The sequence below is a fragment of the Thalia democratica genome, chromosome 5, assembly GCF_965202585.1.
Source record: "Thalia democratica chromosome 5, ktThaDemo2.hap1.1, whole genome shotgun sequence".
NCBI lineage: Eukaryota > Metazoa > Chordata > Thaliacea > Salpida > Salpidae > Thalia > Thalia democratica.
This window is the reverse complement of record NC_139169.1, coordinates 33,800,394-33,808,622: the sequence shown is the minus strand read 5'-3', so window position 1 is coordinate 33,808,622 and position 8,229 is coordinate 33,800,394. Positions and strand designations below refer to the sequence as shown.

At 24.5% G+C, this 8,229-nt stretch overlaps 1 pseudogene; it reads right to left on the bottom strand.

The window, feature by feature from the left end:
• Nucleotides 1–389: 389 nt before the first annotated feature.
• LOC145836432 (4-galactosyl-N-acetylglucosaminide 3-alpha-L-fucosyltransferase 9-like) lies at nucleotides 390–2,766 on the bottom strand (annotated as a pseudogene).
• Nucleotides 2,767–8,229: the final 5,463 nt, after the last annotated feature.

The window sequence follows — 8,229 nt, the reverse complement described above, 5'->3', positions numbered from 1 at the left end:
GCAATATCGTCCTTAAGGGGTGATATTGAGAAGTTAGTAATATGGTAGTAAACTAGTAAAAAGGGGAAATCTAATGCACATTGCTTATTATTTTTTGACAGGTGTTTTTTTAATTTTAAGGGGAAGTTGATGAATATAATTTTTGTAAATTTTGCTCAAAACTACACTTTAAAAATAAAAACAAATATATAAAAAAAAAAAAAACTGTCAAAATCAACAAATTAGGTTAACTAATTAAGAATGTTGTTTATACACAGAAATAAATAACATTTTTATATTAAACTAAGTAAATAGATAAAGCAGTTTAAAATACTCGCGTATGTAATAAAATGACGAAGTCTTTATAAACTCATGAATGCAAAAAACTATCAAAAAAGAGATTGACTATTTTACAAGTATTTGTGTTCTGTTTCGTTCCAACATTCGGAATCCTCTGATTCATAGTACCATTTGTGAATCCAATTTGAGTTGCTTGCTCTGAGTTTGTTCTTTTTTGAAAAATTTCCGTCTTGTAACTGCCTGCAGAGCGAACAGCGTCCAGTAAAAAGTTTGTAACCGTAAAGCTGACTCGTACCAAGAAGTCTCCAGTTCAAATATTCAGCATAAGCTTTTTCGTTTCGATCGAGATAGTTTAAGTAATTTCTAAGAATTGTGAAATTTCATGAAAAATCTTCAAGGAAAATAAAACTGTGTCTCGGCAGAACAGCTTCGTAATCTTCTTTTTTTGATCTCCACACAATAGGAACGGATCCGCTCAAAAGTGCGTTTCTGTAAACTTTTTCCGTAATATAGTCCTTGCAGTGGTAGCTGTTTTCAAAAGCCAGGTAAAACTTTGAGGTTCCTAAAAATTCTATCAGTTCTTTGTCATTTCTAGATGGCGCAGGCGGGTTTTTTGGAAAACAAGCTCCTCTCAGGTCCATTCTTATTCCAGATTCGACCATTTTGTTCACGATATTCATACGAACTTTGGCGCCATCAGAAAACTTGCAGTTTGAAGCTATCCAGGAAACTAACTTGGTTTTTTGCTTCAATGTTTGTGCTAACCCGAGGTCAGGTGACCCTTTGTGTTTGTTTTTTATCATCGCGAGAACTTGTGACATTGTGTAGTATGGCTCGTATACATCTGAATCTCTCCTGAAAATTAATTGTTATTTTTATTTAGTTTTAAAGTTTTATTCTAAAGTCACTACTTTAAATCAGTATTAAAGCTTAATTTTACTTTTGTTGGTAAAAAAATGTTTAGGATTTCACACTTTTGTTTTTTTTATTATGCCTAGCCGCCAAAAGAAGTTTTAACACCAAAAGATAAACAAAACTCAAACTATTATTATTTTTATGTATATAAATGAACATAATTTTGTAAGACTATAAGTAAACCAAATACACTCTGTAAATCTTTTTTGTATTTTAAGCATAGTTTTTGTTTTAAATCATAGTAACCACAATGAGTATAAATCGGTTTTTGAGTTTCTTAACATAAGATAATATAGCTTTAATAAAAAAGTCAAATTTAACCAAAATACTTAAATAGTATTTATCAAATATACTAATAACCTATAAGTATTTGAAAGATTGTAAAAGTTCTCCGGTAATTTTATTGTTCCATCGCTTTTAGGACTTTCCCACATATTCATCACATATAGCTGATTTTCTTTACTGGAAACCAAAAACGAGTAGAACTTGTTTTAAATAATATGTTTAGTAAACTTATTTAGCTTTTATAAAAGTAGTGAAAAATCTAAAAGGTTGCAAAACTAGAACTAAACAAATGTTTCTTAATTTAAGCCGCATGCATCGCTGCGGAGTAGCTTAAAAATGAAAATAAATTTTAAACAAGCAGTTTACCGTTTCGTAGGAAATTCTGTTTTATGATCTATGTAATGCTGATGAAAAACTATCGCATCAAACTTTTCAATTTCCAACTGAAAACAAAATAAAAAACTGTTTTCTTTTAATTAATTAGTATCTAGTAATTTAGCATTTAAATATTGAAAAATAGTTAGCACGGATTAGACACAATAATATATCTAAAAAGAAAAATGCGCATCTTTTTTAGAACTGACAAATATTTTGAAGCTTATTTTTTAAATATAAGCTACTTCAACATAGTTTATAATCTATTAGTTAAAAAAATCTTATTTGTACTAATTTTCTACAGTAAAGCTGTTAATGTGTAAGAATACATAAGCAACATAAACAAAAAAAAAAACTAACCAGAGTTTTGTTATCTGTTACTGTACAGCCACCACAGTATTCATCTACTTGGTAATTTATATTCGATTCTGCCCAACTTGGTAAGTTCCAATACAATATCGTCTGCAACAAACCATTAATGCTGTTTTAAGAGTAAAAGCGTAAAAATTTTTACTTTAAACGTGTGATTTGTTTTATTCTTTGTGCTTTTTAATTTTCATACTTATAATGTAAAAGAAAGCAGTTGTAGCTTAGCAATGAATTACAAACTTTATTTTGTTTCTACAAGTTTATTTTAAGATAAAAAGCAACTTTAAAAGTGTTTACAATGACCTTATTTTACAAATAATAATGAAGTTGTATTAGTAGTGTTGTGTTTGTAGGAAAATTGATTTAAACAGACCTATAAATAGCACATATCTAGTTATAAATCTAAAAGGAGTAAACAAATAAATTTCTATGTTTTGATATCTAAAACGACTAAAAGTTTTAAAACTTATATCTAAAAACAAACCTTGTGACTTTTGAGTTCGACTTTCTTTTTTTCAATAGTTTCAACTGCTGTCGAAACATTCTAAAATATAAACTATTTTAGAAAGTTTGAAAAATACATAAATTAAGTTCGTATGGACGTAAGTTCATTTGTTAATATAGAAAATTAAAGAACTATACTAAAGTTATAATTTGAAGGCTCAAGTGTAGTCGAAACTAATGTCATTTAAAATTAAAAATGCTGACTTTAGATAAAATTATAAACTATTTAAACTATAGTTATAAAAAAACTTGAGTTTGTAGAACTGTTTAAAGAATAACGAAAAAATAGAGAATACTTGTGAGAAAGTTTATTACACAAACTATTTTCTTTAAAATATCTTTATCAAGCATTTTCACAAGATCTATTTTGTAATAAAAGTATATAATTTTTAATTACCGTTTTTAAAGGTGTGTGATGATTTTCTATATTCAAATATGAGCGTTCTAATTTTGTAATTTTTAAAATCTTTTTGCTTTCCAATTCTTTACTACTTTTGTATATAATAATTAGAGCTATTATTACATAAACAACAAGCAAACTAAACATTAGTAAAAGTTTTTGCCGGTACATATTAATTATACTTTTTTGTCTGAAAATTTATAGGTTATGCTTATAAAAATTTCTATAGCTTGTTAGAGTAACTAATAAATAAAATGTTTTTATTCAAGTTTAAAATTTTGAATTATTTATAAATCAAAAGTATATTTCTAGGTTTTCAAAAATATGATCACAACTTTAAATATTTTTGTCTGTTAGATGGTTTTCAATTTATTGTACAAGATACACTTTTTTATTGTTAAAAGTGATAAAGATTAAAAATATTAAGACGACTGCTTTTGTAGATTTTGATTAGAATAAAAGTTCTGCTTCTTAACTTATAAATATTATCAGTAGTTTGATAAAAAAAAGTTCAAACTTGTTGTATAAAAAATAGAAAGAAAAACATAATAAACTTTTAAAACTTAACCTTTAAAATGATTAATAAACACAAAATAGGTAACTTGTTTTAGAAATAAACTAACAGGTTTTACTAGAGTTTTAAAATATGTACTTATTATAACTTCAAAAGAGAATTAAATTATAAAATGAAGAGCTCTATTGTAATAGTACAACATCTAATCTTTTTGTATTAAAACGAATATTTAAAATATATAAATCTCATAATATTTGTAAAACGAGCGCAAAATAAAACTACAGTGAGCTTATAAGTAGTTTCGATTTCCTAATAAGTAATTTGATCTGTGAGCAATTACTCCTTGGAAAACAAATATTGACCGAATAATCGTAAATATTTATTCTAAACTTCAGTTCAGGATGTTAGTTCAGGATGGTTGTTTTCAAACCAAAAACATTTTCTTCTAGTGCTTAAAATAAGTATAGTTTTGTATTTTATAAGAAAAATCTTAAAAATTATATCTGTTATGTCTAAAAGATTTTGTCAAACACTAAGAAGTTTTAAAGTTCTAAGAACAACGTTTTTCTAGTACAAAACTAAAACCTGTATAAAACCAGTATTACACAGTTTTTTTTTTTATTTTAAATAACAAGTATGTTAGTCATTAACTATACTGCGAAGACAACATTCAACGTTTAATGGTTGTTAACTGTATAAAAAAATCTTTTTAAGTTTATGAATAAATTTAATGAAGTAATTAAGATCCTAGGTAACACATTTATTTTATATGACGCTTAAATACAACTATTAATTTACAAAACTAAAATCTTATAAATGTTCATTATTTTAAACTATAAAAATAATATCTTAAAGCCTGACACCTAGTCAAATAAATTTTATGGCCTAAATTTAACATTTAATACTAAAGTAAAAAACAATCAGTTTCTAAGTATCAGTTTAAAAGCAAGTTTACTGTAGGATTTTAATTAATTTTGAATTGGTCTTTGAGCTCAAAATAATGTAACTATGACTTATTAAGTTTTTTATATGACTTATAATTTTTAGATGCGTAATAATAATCAACTTTAACGTGTTTTTTAGAAATTTTTTAATATGTTAAAACAAAAACAAGAAAATCAATTCAAAAAAATAACTATTTTAACATTCCGAAAACTGTTTAAGGTTCGAATTTTTTATTAAAGTTTTAGACTTTTAGATATTAATACCTAGTTTAACTAAATCTTAGGTTTATATTACTTTATCAAAAACAAAGACGTTACTTGCAAAGTTTTTATAAATTTTATAGACTTACAAGCCTCAAACATTAACTATTTTAAACAACACATAGTTATTTATCTTTTTTATTGTAAAAAGTAAAGAAAATTATAGGTCCTAGTTAGAAAAACTTTAAGTTATTTTTAGAGTATTTTAGAAGTATTTGTTAGTTTTTAACTTTTGTACTTAGTTTCTTTTTTATTGTGTTCAAACCTTATATTTACTTTTAAATGACCATGCGCCAAAAAAAAAACTACTTAATTTTAGATGAAATATTTCAAATTAGTACAAACTCTAAATAACAGTTCTTTCTTAACATCAAACTTCAAACATATATTAAAACTGTTGCAGTTTTTATTATAACTGTTTATATTTTTTAACTAGTTGTACAAAAACAGTATTAATATATATAGTATTTAGTTGATAAGTATACTCATTTATTAATATATTCCTTAAATAAAAAGTAATTGTTCCTATAGCTTTCTTGTATTACTAACGTAAAAATTATGAAAATATTTAGTAATTAAATAGTTTTTGTAAAGCATCCTTGGTCATGCAAAAATATAATTAAATGTTGGTAAAACTTTTAGTACAAAATGTAATTTTAATTAGCGGTTTAAAGCTCTTGCTTTTGCGGGCTTAATCGTTTAAAACTTTATTACTACGATTAATTCTATTTGCATTTTTATTTAGTTCCGCAAATATATCTACTTCAGTTTGGCCGTTAAGAAATTTAAAGCTCTAATGTTAATAAAAGATACTGTTTATCAAAAATTTATTGTAATCGATTTTTTACGAGCGGTTTTTATAATCTGTTTGCTATGATAAAACTTTAAAACAGTACACAATTTCATATAACAACAAGTTTATTGTTAGATTCTTTCAATAAACAAAAGTTTTATAAAATTAATTATACAACTTAAATTAATTATTACTGATAATAAGACAAGTCGCTTTAGTTCTAAAAAACGAGCCCATAAAAATCTATGTGTTAAAAAAGACTTGAGTCCTCATTTGTTATAGTTAATTTATAAAAGTAGTTACTTGAAAGTATAAAAGAAGTTATGAGCTTTAGTCAAGAAATTATTTTAACTCAACTAATTAATGTTTAGTTATTATAGTTTTAGTACAAAAACCATATCATTTTCTAAGCTTTGAACTTTGGTTTACTTTTTTTAAGTTAGTGTTGAAACATTCTAAAGTTGTTATCGTTTTTACAGATTAAAAATATACTGTAAGAAGAAAATGTATTATATGCAATATTAACTATTTTAAGTGACCTTTCAATTTTATTGTTGTTTTGAAAGTTTAAGTCTCTTAAGATAATGTTTATAAATAATTAAAAACTTTACTTGTTTTTGAAAATCAAAAAACAATTAACAACTACTTTGGCTGTTTACTAAAGAGTAAATTTAGTTATTAGTGTAAACTTTAATTAAATAATATAAATATGCTGAACCAAACAACATACATTCAAAATAACACAACTGTATAACCGAAAAACACAAGTTTGTGTAAAAAATTAATCATAATTAAACTAAAACTAGTTTAGAATAGACTTTAAAATCTAAATACACAAAAAAAACAATAAAAAAAAAGCTAACTACTTTGAGTTAGTTATACTAATGTACTTACATAAAGAAGCTACATTGATAAAAAATCAAAAAATACTTTAACTATGTTTAGCTTACTACATAATGTACTAAAGTAATTTTTAAAGAGTCAGGAATAAAAAAATTTTGAGTTTGTTTATCACTAATTACTATGGTAGAGAGTTATAAAATTTGTTTTGCAGAAAGTTACAATATATTAACTAATTAGATCATTGAATATTTATTTCAAACATATACATTTCTAAGCATCATGAAACATATTCAAATCACATTCACTATAAGTAACTGTATTTACAACATCATTTGAAACTAACAGTTAACATAATAAACGACTAATGTTTATAATGTTTTTATTTTAATTTTACTTAAAGCAAATAAATTTTAGTTATATAAACTTTGATCAATGGTGTTTTTAGTTAGTATAATGTTGTTTACCGTAACGAGATACTTTATTATTTGTAAACACTTTATAAGTAGCACAATAAAGATTAATACAAAAAGTTATTTATAAAAAACCTAAATCAAACAACAAAAATAAAACATTATTTGTTACTAGTTATAAAAAAATTAAAAGTAAAAATAGAACCTAGTTTAACTAAGCGGACTAAATAAAAAAGCAAAATATGTATCTTAGTTAATACTTTACACATCTCTCAAAGTTTTATAACAAAACCTACATTACAACCTTATTTTTAATAATGGTCTCAACTAGCTTAAAAATATTTATATAACTATTAAAACGAACACTTTTTTATTATGAAATAAAACTTTTAGTGAGATTTTTGCACAACAAATGTTTTTACACAATTTCACAAACTATGATGTAAAAGCACTAAATACTAATTTGAAATATCCTTACTTTTTCTGACAAAGTATAAAATGATACAAGGATGTAGCATGCTTATAATTTTTACAAAGCTCTAAAAATAATTTACATGTAGTATAACTACCAATCAAAATAAAAAACAAAATCTCAAAAACTTACCCTCTACTCCTTTTTGTTCCCTTTGAGAAACACAATGCTAAATAAATTTATTTGTTTGATAGCTTTTAAGCTTAAAGTAGAGACTGATGGCTTTTTATAAGTGACGTACAAGAATACTACTAGCAAATGCTCTTCTTGGCCAAGCTGTTTAGTAAAAGGAGTTCGCTTGAAAATAAAAAAAATCTGTAAACGCAATTTGTAGTAAATTTATGTTTTAATAAGCCTTATTGTTTACTTAAAGCTATTTGTTTGAAATACTATGAAAGCTATTTGTTTTGTTTATAATAGTTTTTAACACCACAATGTACAAATTTCTAAATTACAGGCGTCCAAGTTAAGAGTTAGTCTCAGTATACGCTTTGGTGTCTTAATTGACTGCCTTTTTATTATGAAATTCATAGCAATGCACGAACCGATACATATTTGTAATTTGATAACATTTATTGTTTCACAGTTAAAACAAAATTAGAACTTTAAAATTCGTTGTCAATCATAAAAATTAAAATTTAATTTGTATATGTTTTTTTTTATTAATTACTTTTTTATTATTTTTATTTCTAACTGTTTTACTTTTCTTCAATGTCTTCGATTTCTTTTGTGCACTTTTGTACTTTTTTAAATACTTAAGCCAAATTAGGCATAGACGACTTCGGCTAAAAGAAGACCTATCATGCATTAAGCCGTTATTATATTTGGTTAAAGACAAATTGGTTTATTATTATATTATAGTCTA